The 14,512-nt window shown below is 47.6% G+C and overlaps 1 protein-coding gene and 1 pseudogene across 1 annotated transcript in view; one reads left to right on the top strand and one right to left on the bottom strand.

Annotated features, from left to right (window-relative positions):
• RSPH14 (radial spoke head 14 homolog) overlaps nucleotides 1–14,512 on the top strand; it is a 182,434-nt gene that overhangs the window by 111,402 nt on the left and 56,520 nt on the right. The gene's annotated exons all lie outside the window — the stretch shown is intronic.
• LOC123232580 lies at nucleotides 13,871–14,452 on the bottom strand (annotated as a pseudogene).

Here is a 14,512-nt window from a genome sequence, read left to right as displayed (position 1 = left end):
AACAGGTTCCAATCATTTCACCAATCTTCGATGATCCCAGGATCTCCTTCCTGAGCTTCCATTACTGTACTGGGTCCTTGTGGACTGGCTGTTTGCTCTTTCATTTATGGTCCCCAAAGACCGAGCTTTTCAGTTTCGTCTCCTCCTTTGCCATCAGGCTATCAGCTGGCACTTCCCACTGCTGACAGCATACTTGTGGCTAGCATTCTCTTCCCCAAATCCATTCCCTATTTGCTGCCTCATCTCTGCCCTGGGAAACCAGAAATCCAATCTCATCAGAGCAGTGTGTGTACTAGATAACATTATGCCTGAATTATGCCCGAATTAACGATTCTTTTGGCTGGCTCTGCATAAAATGAATGAGCCTTTCTGATATCTATTTTCCTGTTACAATTGCTCACATCCATCTCTTCTCTTCCCTTCCTCTTCATTTCAGTGGTCACCACCCAAATAAAAGACCTCATTACCAGCCACCTCAGGGATTGATTGCAACAGCCTCTAAACTGGTCTCTTTGCCTCTAGCCTCGTGGATCACTAACACTCTTTTCATGGATAGGAGGATAAGCTTCATAAAGCATCGCCTCCTCTGTTTTTCCTCTGCTAAGGAACCTTCAATGTCCTCTTATTGCCTATGAAGTCTAAACTCCTTAAATCCTAGACTTCAAGGACTCTTCCAATCTGGCCCTCACCTGCCTTTCTAGGGTTATCAACTATTCCTCTTGCTTCAGGTGGGCTTGTTGCCTGGTGATCCCCCAAACACATCTTGGTTTCCTTCTTTCGGGCCTTGTGTAGTTCCTTTCCATCATTCAAAGCTCAACTCATATACCACCTACTTTAGTAAGTCTTCCTGGATAGAGCTGCTCTCACCCTCATCTAAGTTTCTGTCAAGAAATATTCCAGGGAGCAGCTGGGTAGCTCAGTGGATTGAGAGCCAGGCCTAGAGACGGGAGGTCCTAGGTTCAAATCTGGCCTCAGACACTTCCCAGCTGTGTGACCCTGGGCAAGTCACTCGACCCCCATGGCCTGCCCTTACCACTCTTCTGCCTTGGAGCCAATACACAATATTGACTCCAAGACGGAAGGTAAGGCTTTAAAAAAAAAAAGAAATATTCCAGCATAAGGCTGCATTCATGGATGGATAGTGTCCAGCATAAGGGAGGTGATTGTCTCTCTGTCCCATAGCTGGAGTACTATGTTTAGTTCAGTTTTAGGGAGGACATTTTATAAGTTGGAGCTTGGACAGAGGGTAAGGAAGGAAATGAAAATGAAGCCTGATGAGGATTGGCCAAAGAAACTGGTGATATTTGGATTGAAGGGTGGACTAAAGAGGAGTATAATCCTGCTCTTGTTGTTGTTTTTGTCTCAGATTCCCAAATAGATTTGTGACCTCACTGATTTTTAAAACCCTTTGAACAACATAGGCTGCCATTTATTCCTGCCTGCCCATCCGTCCTAAGTACCTTTTGCCCTTTTCCTCCAAGAAGTTCCCTGTAGGGAGCTGTCCAGAGTGCTGAGGCCTGCCTTGATTTCTTCTGACATCTGGAAGGTACCAAGAGAACTCTTGGGTTGTTCATTTGTCATCCCTTTCCCTCACCTCACAACCAATCCAGCTTTCCTTCTCATCAGACAGTTCCCTCTTTGAAGCTCCTCATTGGTTATATGTTTATACCCAGTGTGCGTCTTTCCCCTGCCCTCTGTGTGATACTAAATTTTAACTCTTCATGGGCAGTTGTATTCCATATTTTGCAGCCAGTATAGCAATGCTAATAGATTGTTGGTATCAGAAGGCCTTTGCTTTAATGTGAAACATGGAGTCATTAAAAGCTTTGCAATTTCTCCAGGGTAATGCAGCTCAGCGTCTTCCTTTTGCTCAGCTCTGGTTCTAATTCATTGTTCATTTGTCCTTTCTGTTTTAGATATACATACTGATAAACAAGCTCTATGGGATAGCCATCTAAATGGATGTTATACTATAGGCAGTAGATATTTTTCATCCACTTGATGTATCCTGTGAATAGTTAGGCAAAACTCCTTTGCATGATTAAAGCCTTCTTCTAGAAGGCTCTGCATTCTTCTGGGGTTTGACGCAATTATCCCAGTGTCATCCACAGACAGGGGCAAACTGGAGCACTTCACCATCCCCAGGGAATCCCTCTTTGACTTGAATTCAGAGCTGGATCTTCTCCAGTAAAGTTTTGAGTATACATCTGTCTCCTCGGTTTATGCCATGCCTGATATTTATGGTTAGAGGGTCATCAAACAGGGGTATTTCTATTATTGGGTCTTTCAAGGAATCTTGAGTGATTCTGATGACCAGATGGCAAAGACCCTGTTAAGAAGGAGCTTGGAAGGTGGTGCTTTGTCTTCCAAATGCTTTTTTCATGATCAATGCACCCCTAAGGACACTGGGGTCAAGGGACTCATGACAAAAAACCCAAACAAAACACTTCCCAAGCCAAAGAAGGCACTGTTGGAATTTGATTGCAGATCAAAGCTCGTCATCCTTCACTTTATGTCCTTCATGAGTTTTTGATTTTATATGTAATCTGTGTCTTTAGTCATGGAATGAGGAATAGAGAAACATGTATTTCATGTAAACACTTTATATAACCTACATCAGACTATTTACCACCTTAGGGAGGGGGATGGAGAGAACCTGAATTGCAAAACAATTGTCAAATTATTGTTTCTACATGTAATTGCAAGAAATTCAATTGGAAAAAGAATGGCGGGGCCTTCTATTCCCCACATCTTTAAGCCACTGTGAAGCGATAAAGATTGGTCCATTAAAGATTAGAGCCTGCAGTCTTGGGAGTCAGAGGATGTGGGGTTCAAACCTCTGCTCTAAATATATGACTTTGAGCACATTATTTGCCTTTCTGTGCCTCAGTTCCTCATCTATAAAAATCTGGAGGGGGTGTGGTTCCAGTAGATGATCTTAAAGGTCCCCTTTGAATCCGGGATCCTATTGGTACCCTCGTTGAAGATGCCCTTGATTCATGTGTGGATAACCCTCCCACCCAGGCTAGTTGGCAGCCTGGCTGGTAATATCTGATGGCCTCTCAGTTGCCTTTTTCACATGAATAAAGCTGGAGGTTCTTTCCTATACCTTTGGCATATTTATTGTCTCCTTAGATCTCAGTCTCTCCAAACCCTCCCCATTTTGCCCCACCCTGCCACTGTCTGGTCCTCCTACTTAGTGCCACCACACTTAGACCCGGAGTCTCTCACTCAGAGGAAGGGGAGAATTCCACAGAAGAGTATCGCCATCAGTGATAGCATCGGCAACATGGCTTCTGTCTGAAGGCTGCCATTTGGAAGAAGGATTATACTTGTTCTGCTTGGTCCCAGAGGGCAAAACTAGGAATGAGGGAGAAAAATTGGAGGGAGGTGGGTTTAAATCTACTAACAATCAAAGATGTCTGGGGATAAGCTGGGCTATCTTAGGAGGTAGTGAGCGGCTCATCACCAGAAATTTGTAAGTAGAGGCAAGGCAACCGTTCGGCAGGGATGCTGTTGAGGAAATTCTTGTTTGGGGCGTGATTTATATTAAACAACATCTCAAGTCCTTGATGACCTGAGAGTCTCTAGATATTCTGGAAAGCAAGATGGACAGGCTGGTCCTGGGGTAACATTTAATGCGGTCCAGGGATACCGGGACCTGGGACAGACACCCAAACAGGAACCTCATGTGGGTGGAGAAACTACCATTCATGCCCTTCGCCCCATTTTTTCTAGCTGACGAGGCCCAGTGATACGGCTTAAAGTGACTCTCTTCTGTGTCCCAAAGGAAGGTCACAGTTCAGGCTTTTGAGATCCTAACTGTGGTGTTCTCTTAAGCCTTTGATGATGAGAGAACAAAGCTGAAGGCATATGGAGAGGGCGCAGGGGAGCTCCCCTTAAAGCCAGAATCCTTTGGGCAATGAGAATAGCCTTTTCTACCCAACATCAAGACAAATCTGGTATATCCTCCACCACTCCTGGGCCTTTTAGTAGGGATGCCTCCAAGCAAATAAGCCCCTTTACCTGAAGCAAGCTCCACTGAAACCCTAGGATACAGGCCTGGGAACTTCCAGGCCTTTAAGGCCATTCCCCAACCTTCAGGAAAATCTGTGATCCAAACCAACCAAAAGGGGACTCGTTTATTGTCATATTAAGATGTTTTCCTTCTGGGTTTCTCTTTTCTCATCTGTAAAAATCTGGGATGATCTTCCAAGACCCTTCCAGCCCTTGGCTCGCGGCGCTGGTTTTGCGGCATTGACTTTTCCATCTAACCAGGGCCTGTTCCCTGGACTCTTGGTCCTAGAGTGAAATCCCTTCTCCCAGGCCTGATGTCCCTGGCTGCTTAGAAGCACCTCTGCTTCCTGGCTCATTTCTGGCCCTTGCCTTGATAACGCGCCCCCAATGTGGGTCTGTTTGGTTTCTGGCCGGGCCTGTTGGCCAACTTGGTTCTTGTTGCAGAGACCGAGGAGTCCTGTAGGGGATCTGACTTGGAGAAGTTCTCGCGCGAACTTGAAGAAGTTGCCAACTTAAACTGTGCGATGACAGCCATAAACTAGATTACTTGGGAAATCCCTTCCAGCACTGAGATTCTGAGGCTCGAAGTTTCCTCTCTGTTCTCAGCCCCCTCCCAGCCCTGACTCTCACCAACCTTAAGACTAAAGTCCTGCTCCTCTTCCCCTCTGACCCGAAGCCACACTACGAAGTTCTCCCAGCGAGGGCCTTCTCTGATGCCTTCTCCTGACCCGGGGCTGCTCTGGGTCCCCATTTGTTAAGGGCCTGCTATATCCCAGGCACTTGGCTGAGCACTGAGGACACACAGGCAGGAGTCTCTATCCTGAAGGTGCTTTGAAATGCGCCCCAGCATGAGCACAGACAACATATTTACAAACAAATACGGGGTAATTTGGGGGAGAAGGAGGATACCAGCAGCTAAGGACATCTGGCTGGGATACATGGGGCCAGAAGGACATAGTGGACATGGGCTTGGAGGCAGGAAGATCTGGGTTTGAATCCTACCCCAGACACTTTTTTATTGTGTTACTCTGGTCAGGTTCCATCAGCCTCAGTTTCTTGATCTGTAAAATGAGGGAGCTAGAGTCAGTGACCTGTAAGGTTCTTTTCAGCTCTGAATTCATAATACTATGTAGGAGGAGGCTTAGGGGCTAAACGTCAAAAGAAATGGGATTCTAAGAGTCCGGACGGAGTGAATTCCAGGGATGGGGGTGCCTTGGGCAAAGGCTTGGAGGAATAGTAGAGAGATTACTTTGACTGAACATAGAATATGTGAAAGGAAGTGATGTCCAGCAGAGAAAGGGAGGCGGGGGGCTGCCGCATCGTGATGGGCTGTACATGCCAGAGAGAGGAGTTTGTACTTCATTCTACAGCCAATACGGGGGCATTCTGAGCAGAGGAGTGGCACGGTCAGAGATGGGCTTTAGGAAGATCCTTTAGCAGCTGTGTGGAGGATGGGTCAGAGAGGAGAGCCTTGAGGTTGGGAGGCCAGGCGAGAGGAGACGAGGACTTAAACTCATTGTGCCGGGGTGGGGGTGTGTGGCAGGCCCTCTCATTTTGGCCTGGGTCTAGAGGACAAGGGGAGGCAGAGCCTAATACAAAATGGGCCATTGGGGTGACCTGGTGACCCTTCGGGTGGGAGACCCAGCCCTGTTTGGACCTCCCTGGAGTCTTGGGTTCAATTCTGGACCCCACTTTTTGGGCAAGTCTTTGACTTGTTACTGAAGGATCTCACTGGCAATAGTTAGCCTGGAGAAGGGAAGACTGGGGACTGCGAGAGACACGGTCATGGCTATTTTTTTAAACCTTCACCTTCCATCTTAGAATCAATACCAAGTATTGGTTCTAAGGCAGAAGAGCGGTAAGGGCTAGGGGTGAAGTGACTTGTCCAGGGTCACCCAGCTAGGAAGGGTCTGAGGCCAGATTGGATCTCTAGGCCCTGTGCTGGATTCCACTGAGCCACCTGGCTGCCCCCAGGCCTCCCCGTTTTGTGGCAGATGTGACAAGAAGGAATGAGACTTGCCCAAGGTCATCGAAGGCATCATTGCTGAAGCTAGGATAAGACCTCAGATGGCCCTGGCTAGAAGGTGGTTTATCAGCTTATCGGCCTCCTCGCAGCTGCTGACACACATGCTCCAAAGCCTTCTCTCCCAAGGAATTCTGAAATCCTGGCTCCTCAGCCACAGCCTAAGCCCTGCCAACTTGCTTCCTATTGCCAAGAGCACAGTGCTGGAGATGGAAGAGATCAGACTCTTCGCCGTTGCCCTTTGTGGCCTGCTGATGCGTGTCCAGCAGGCCCTAGTGAGGGGTGGCGCCCTCCCTCTAGCAGCCTCCCCCCCGGTAGGGAGAGGCTATTGTCTCTAGCAGAAAGCCTGCGGTGCCAGTCCTCCCTCCTGGGGCCTGGGGACGAGAGGGAGCTTGGTGCTGCAGAGAGCAGAGCAGCCTAGGGCGGCGGGGGAGAAGGGCTTTTAGAGGCCATCCGCCACAGACCCGGCCTTCGGCTGGAGTACAGATGGGCACTTGGAGATCGTCCTGGGTCGCTGGGCGGGTGACCAAGCAGATGCGGGCCTGAAGAGGTGAACTCTCAGGCCGGAGCACTTACTACATGCCTACTGTGTGCCAGGCGCTGTGTCCAGTGCAGGGGATGCCAGCTAAGGCCGAATGTTCCTGCTCCCAAGAAGCTTTCAGTCTAACGGGGGAGACAAGGTGCAAACAAGTTTGCTCAGTCAAACCTTAGACGGAATGAGAGGGAGGGCTGGATTCTAAGGGCTGGGGAGGGGAGGGAAGGGGAGGCTTCCTGCAGAAAGGGGGCATTTAGTTGGGGCTTATGGGAATCTAAGGAGGTCAGGAGAGAGTAGAGGGTGAGGATCTGGAATTGGGATGAGGGCCTTGTTCATGGAAGAGACAGGGGGACGGTGCCACTGGCTGTAGGGAGCCACTGGACTCTACTGAGTAGGGAATGGCATAGGCAGACCTGCACTTTGGTGGCTGAATGGGGGATGGATTGGGGGGAGGAGAGACTGGAAGCAGCAGACCCCTGCCCCGGGAGCTATTGCCACAGTCCAGGCGTGCGGTGACGAGGGCCTGCGCTAAGGCTGGGGCAGTGCCAGAGGAGAGAAGGGCCTATGGTAGAGTAGAAAGGATGGGTTTAGAGCTAGAAGAAACCCAGATTTGAATCCCTGCTCCAAGCCTCAGTTTCTTCATTTGTAAAATGGAAATGATGCTAATACCTACCCCACTAAACTATTGTGGGCTAATGTGTCAGTGTGCTATAAATGTAACACTATCTTGGCCATGCCTTCCGTAGGCGTCTCCAAGGAGATCAAGATGTGGGAAAGGCATGCTTGTAGGGTGGGCAGAGATTTCCCATCTCCTCCTTGTCACCCTGCCAGAGAGTTTGGCCCCGACCAGGAGGCCAGAGAGTCTTGTGGGAATGATACAGGAGGAAGGAAGCAGTCAAGGAGTCTGAAGGCAAGTGAGTGAGATTTGGAGAATCAAAGAGGGAGGAAGGAGTAGTGGGAAGATGAGATGAATTGGAGATGAGCCTCAAAAGGAAGCCTGTGGCATTAGAGGGGATTGGGAAAGGTGGTAGGATTTTAGCCGAGACCCAAAGAAGCCAGGGAAGCTCAAGAGGCAGAGATGAGGAGCAAGAGAATTCCAGGCCTGGGGGATGGCCAGAGAAAATGTACTGAGTCTGGTAACAGCGTCCTGTGTGAGGCGCGGCAAGGAAGCCTGTCACTGGATTGAAGAGTGTGGAGGATGCCAAGTGTAAGACTGGGAAAGGAGGAAGTGATAAAGGGCTTTGTGTGCCTCGGAGAGGATTTTTGAGGTGACCCTGGAGAGAAGAGGGAGCCACTGGACTTGGTTTTTTTCATGCTTGAAAACTTTATTTCACAACATGGAAACACAATGTGTAGTGTGCTGAGGATTGGATCAGGGTCGCAGCTGAGGGGTGGATGGCCTGGGGGAGGAAGGCCTGGGACAGGTGACTGATCACCATAGTTTGGGGGGAGAAGAAGGGGCTTACACTGGAGATGCTACAAAGGGCTGCTGGATGGAGGGGCAGGTAAAGTGACCTCAGTGAGTATGGAGAGGGGGACTCCCTCCAGCTCTGCCACCTGTGAGCTGCCTCTCTTACCCTCTATGTGCTCCCATTGGCTCCTGGGCAGTGGGGGGAGGGGAACAGCTCTGCCTGAGTCCCTCTCCCTGTCTAGTAATGAACTTGGGGGGAGAGGGAGAAGGTGGCCATATGCCCACAGAGAATTCTCTGCATACCAGTTTTGGCATGTGTGCCATAGGTTAGCCATCACTGGGCTAGGCTATGGGGGTTAAGTGACTTGCCCAGGGTCATACCACTAGGAAATGTCTGAGACCAGATTTGAATCCAGGACTTCCATCTCTAGGCCTGGCTCTTTATCCACTGAGCCACCTAGTTGCCCCCTATTGTTATGTACTTCTGATTGGGTTTCCTACCTATGGACTGACCTGCTCTCCCATCCATCCTTCACCTACTCCTCAAACTGGCATGTGCAAGAAGGGTCAACCTTGTCTACTTGGGCTCTGAAGGCAGAGCTGGGAGCAATGAGGCCCAGGTAGGCTTGAGGTCAGGAAAAACTTCCTAGCAATTGGAGCTATGGAGAAATGAGATGGAATGTCTTAAGAGGCACAGAGGCCTTCAGGCAGATGCTGGATGGCCCTTTGTGGGGTAATCAGAGTGTCTCATCTATATAATGTTTAAATGATTGTAAACTTGTGTACACATGTACATCTAGGTGTGTGACACCCTGGTACTTAACCTCTCAGCTTGCCTCAGTTTCCTTATGTGTAATATGCGGATCATCAAAGCACCTGCCTCCTATGGTCATTATGTGAGGAAGTTTACAGAGCTTGAGGGGTTACTTAAACTATTGTTTTTCTCTCATTTGATAAGTTGGAGTAAGGATCATTTTTGGGGGGGTCATTGAAGTCCCTTCAAGCTTTTTAATACTCTCATTTTTTAAAAAACGCTTACTTTCTGTCCTAGTAACGACTCTAAGACAGAAGGGCAAGGGCAAGGCAAACGGAGTAAGTGACTTGCCTAGGGTCACACTAGCTAGGAAGTATCCAGTCCTCTCATTTTGTTATATTTCTCTTTTGACCCAGATCTGATTGGGCCTCGTCTGCCCAGCGAGGCTACAGGACTGCGTGCTCTCCTGCTTGGAGCCACCACCCTGCCTGCCACATGGCTCTAACCTTTCTCTCTAACCTTATTATGGCCCTTTCCTATTCTTGTATTCTCCTTTGTTCACTACAAGCTATCTGCCATTCTCCAGCGCCATTTTTCTCTTTCCATAATGCTTGCCTTTGCTTGGGCCATCCCTTGGGCCTACAATCTCCCCCTCTCCCTTCCCCAAGTATCTTGGCCTGTGGAAATCCTGCCTTTCCTTTCAGTCCCAACTCAGGTGTTCTTTCCCCTATGGAAGCTCTTTCTTCTGTCTTTTCTCTTTGCTTCCCCTAACCTGTCAGTCTTCTCTCCGGGCGTTCTCCTCCAGATAAGGAAAGCACGTCTGTCCTCACTCATTTCCTGCCTTGCTTCCAGAAATCCAGAAATCCTTTCTCTAGAGTCGAGAACTTCTCTGTTTTTTCCTTCTCAGGGTCCTGCAAACCCACAATATCTCCTATGTCCAGGTCACTGGATTTTCATAGCAGAAGGCCCAGGGCAAGTAAGGGCCCTGGAGGGATCCAAGGCCAGCAAGGACAGATGCTCAAAGAATAAGCTTCATTTCAGAGATAGCCTCACTGACATGGTGTAGCTATGTGTGCGACCGGCTCTGCAGACAGACAGGTGGCTAGCTAAGCCACAGTTAAAACAAGGCCCATTTGGGGGCAGCTGGGTAGCTCAGTGGAGTGAGAGTCAGGCCTAGAGACAGGAGGTCCTAGGTTCAAACCCGGCCTCAGCCACTTCCCAGCTGTATGACCCTGGGCAAGTCACTTGACCCCCATTGCCCACCCTTACCACTCTTCCACCTATGAGTCAATACACAGAAGTTAAGGGTTAAAAACAAAACAAAACAAAACAAAAAAAAACAAGGCCCATTCTACCCCTTTTACTGTTGGGAGTCATCCCAGAGAGGAACCACTTTGTTCTGCTCAGTCTCCCTGCCCTTTCCCAATCCTTTCATCTAATTGGCTCTCACTGAAGCCCATCTCCTTCCTGATGACTCAGCTCCCTTGGCCCCCACTTCCATGTTTGGCTATACTTTTGTTCATTACCCCCAACTCCATGGTTAATGTGAGAGAGCTGGAATATTCCATGCGCCCCCATTCTCCTGGAGAGCCCCTTTCAGGCTCTCCCTCGGCCACCATCACTCACTAACGCCCTCTCTTTTGAGGCTCACTCAAACCCATATCTACCACCCAATCAAAATCCTCATAGCTTTAGTCTACAGACCTCCAGGACACCCTCCTTCCTTCCTCAGTGAGTTCAGGGCAGGCATCACAATCTTCTCAATGCCGGCCCTCACACTAGGGGACTTCAGGTTCCTCGAGCATCCTAGCCTCACAGTTCCTCAGTGTAATCATTTCCCATGACCTCATCTCGGTCACATAGCTTTGATTTTGCCATCACCCACAAATGCACCACTTCTATGGTGTGAAGTCTGAAGTTCCCTTATCTGATCACAATCTGTTGTCATTCCACTTCTCCCTCTGACTTATAACTCCAAACTCTGTTCTTCCTCATCTTGACCTCCAATCTCTCAACCCCTCAGTTCTCTCCGAGGCTAAAACCCTTGTGTTTGCCATACACTCCTCCCTTTCCCATCTTGACTCCTTGGTGAACCAATGAATTCTTTTTAAAAAAATTATTTATTTATTTAGAATGTTTTTCCATGGTTACATGATTCATGATTTTTCCCACCCCACCTCTCTTCTCTCCCCTGTCTCGGAGCTGACAAGCAATTTTACTGATTGTTCAAAACCCATTTCCGCATTATTAATATTTGCAATAGAGTGATCTTTTAATGCCAAAATCTCAATCATATCTCCATCAAGTCACATGATTGATCCTATGTTTTTCTTCTGTTTCCGCTCCCACAGTTCTTTCTCTGGACATGGATAGCATTCTTTTTCATAAGTTCCTCTGGATTGTCCTGGGTCATTGCATTGCTACTAGTAGAAAAGTCTGTTACATTTGATTGTGCCCCAGTGTTTCAGTTTCTGTGTACAATGTTCTCCTGGTTCTGCTCATTTCACTGTGCATCACTTCCTGGAGGTCTTTCCATGAACCAGTTCATTCTACACTGCCCTTTTTCCCTTGAGTCCCTTGCCCCTTTATCATATCACTGACCTTGCCTTGCCAAGCTTCAACTCTGGATCACTCTCACCATTCACTCCTACAGACATGTTGCTGAATGAAACTGAAGAAGAATCGTGAAACTGTGTTAAGTCTATTACAAATTTATTTTATACAATCTCAACTGGGCCCTCACTGCTGCAAAGCAATCCTTTTCTAACTCTCTCTCTAACTCATTATCCCATTCATTGCCAAGTCTCTTCCAGATCTTTTCATTCCTTCTCAAGCTTCCCATGGCTCCCCCCCTTTATTGTCTCAAACGAGAACACTGTCGCATATACCCCAGCAAAAACTGAGACCATTCACTAAGAGCTCCCCTTTATCCGTTCCTCTTCATCTCAGATCACCTAGATGCCTTTTGCCACTATCTTTTTCTTCAACCCTGTCTCACATGATGAGGTGATTTTCTACATACACAAAAGATCCCACTATCTTCTCCAGATTTCCTCCTGTGTACTAGCTGGATCCTGACTGCCTAGAATCATGTCCACCACTCCTTAGACTTAAAAAATATCCTCACTAGTTATTCCAGATCTACTCTTCCTTTTGTGGCTAAAGGGGCAGCTAGGTGGTACAGTCTATGGAATTCTGGGCCTGGATTCAGGAAACCTCAACTTCCCAGGTCCAAATCCAGCCTCAGACACTAGCTGTGGAATTTGGGTGACTCACATAACCCTTTTTGCCTCAATTTCTTCATCTGTAAAATGAGCTAGAAAAGGAAATGGCAATCTACTCCAGTGTCATTGCCAAGGAAACCCCAAATGGAATCATGAAGAGTCTGACATGACTGAAACCACTGAACACTTTGTGGCTAAACTCCTTGAGAAGATCATCTGCAAGAGGTGTCCCTAACTTCCTTTCCTCTTACTCCCCTTTTAGTTTTCTACAGTCTGGCTTCCGACCTCATCGTTCAAAGAAAATTGCTCTCTCCAAAGTTAACAATGATCTCTTAATTTCCAGACCTTATGGCTTTTTATTTTTTCAAATTTTATCTTTCTTGATGCCTCTGGAGCTTTTGGTATTGTTAACGACTGTCTAGGATTCTATGACATTGTTCTTTCCTACTTCTCCTTTTACCTATTGACTACTCTTTTTCTGTCCACTTGGCTGGATCTTCCTCTGGGTCAAATCTCTGTCGGTGTCCTCCAGAGTTTAGTCCTAGGCCCTCTTCTGTTCTCTTTCTCTCTATATATACTATTTCACTTGCTGATCCCATGAGTTCCCAAGTATTCAATTATCCTATCTGTGCTTATGATTTTCAGATCAATAGTCTAGCCTTAACTTGTCTGCAGACTTTGACTCTTGCTTCTCTGCCTTTTTAGATATCTCATATTGGATGCCTTATAGACATCTTAATCTAAACGTGTCCAAAAATGAACTCATTATCTTTCCCTTCAATCAAACTGTCTGAACTGTCCTCTCAGTCACCCAGGCTCACAACCAAGGTGTCATCCTCAGCTCTTCATTCTCTCTCACTCCCAATATTCAGTATGTTGCCAAATCTGTTGATCTCTCTCTCTCTCTCTCTCTCTCTCTCTCTCTCTCTCTCTCTCTCTCTCTCTCTCCTTCTCTCCTTTGACAGTGTCACCAACCCAGTGAAGGTCCTCATCACTTCACACCTGAACCATAGCTGTAGTCTGCTTGCCTCAAGTATTTCCCCATTCCAGTCCACCCTCCACCTCACTGTCAAAAGTGATTTTCCTAAAGCAAGGATGTGGCTACATCCCCCCAACTTCAATAGCTTCCAGTGGCTCCCTAAAATCTCTGTGATCCAACAGAAAATCCTTCATCCCCTGGGCCCCTCCTGCCTTTCCAATCTTCTTACACTTTATTCTTCACCCCATGCCATCAGCATTCTCTGATCCAGTGACATGGCCTCCTTACCATTCCTCAAACTGGACTCTCTATCCCCACCTCTGGGCATTTTCTCTGGCTGTCCCCATGCTCTCCCTCTTCATCTCCCTCTCCTGGCTTTAAGTCTATGAGAAGCCTTTCCTGATTCTTCTTCGTGTGAGTGCCTTCCCTCTACTGACAGTCTCCAATTTTTCCTATCTATATATCTATTTGGTGTGTGGTTATTTGCATGTTGTCTCCTCCATTTGATGATGAGCTCCTGGAGATCAGGGGCTCTCTTTTGTCTTTCTTTGTTTTCCAGGCTCTTAACAGGCTCTTAGGAAGTACTTGCTATCTCACTAACCTGTGGTTAAGAATCCTTTTCTAGTTCTCCCAGGTCTTTTCTAACTTTTTAACTCTGACCTCCCATGTTCTATATTTTAAGGTCCCTCTCAACTTTTGAAGCTCTAACTGATATGGAATACTATGTTCTAAGGTTCCTTCTAAGCTCTGACATCTAATGCTCCAAGCTGTCATTATGTCATCTTGGAGTATCTCCCAGATCTGGCACTTTCTGTTCTAAGTTGTTTTTTTTTTAATTTAAAAGCAGTTTCCTCCATTTATTAATTCATTAGCAGCATCTGCCATTTCTGAACACCACGTTGATTGATTTCAGACTCTGGGGCTCGATCATGGCACCCTGCTATGCAGTGCCTTCTTTAGGAGAGAAACTAGGAAGTGGACAGCCAGATAGATGTTGTCATCTTCACGTGGCCAGCAGTCACCACCAGACACAGCACCTTCTTCACTGAAACCTGATAGCAGATTTAACTTCATTGACCTTTGCCATCATATTCTCATTGTGGGTGAGCAGAGACGGAAGGAAACCTGTCAGCTTTGTTGAGATCGAGGCCCAGGATTTGAGGTATTTAATTGATCCTGGACTCGGAGGCCAAAAAGGCATCCTCCTTCTCAGCCAGCTTCTTGACCAATTTCTTACTCTCATTCAACTTCTTCAAGGCCTCCATATCCATGTGGGGGACTTCTACAGTCTTGGCCTTCTCTGTGTGCTGCTAGTCTCCCAGGACTTACAGAAGATTTAGGTCAGGGTATGGATTTGAACCTGATACTGCCAGAGAAACGTTTGTCCTTTTGAGGACCCGAGTTCTGCAGACTGATCTGCAGCGCCACAGTTGCTATTTTGCACTGGGCTCTGTGCAGGACCTCCCTCTCAGCTTCACAGAGAGCAACACGAGAGACTTTGCTGCTCATGGCTGCTTACAAGCTGGGAAAGGCTCCGAGGTCCTTTCAGGCTCTGCCACTCTGCGGGAC

Source organism: Gracilinanus agilis, chromosome 1 (genome assembly GCF_016433145.1).
Source record: "Gracilinanus agilis isolate LMUSP501 chromosome 1, AgileGrace, whole genome shotgun sequence".
NCBI lineage: Eukaryota > Metazoa > Chordata > Mammalia > Didelphimorphia > Didelphidae > Gracilinanus > Gracilinanus agilis.
Note: the sequence above shows the minus strand (reverse complement) of the source record. Positions and strands in the feature narration are given on the sequence as shown.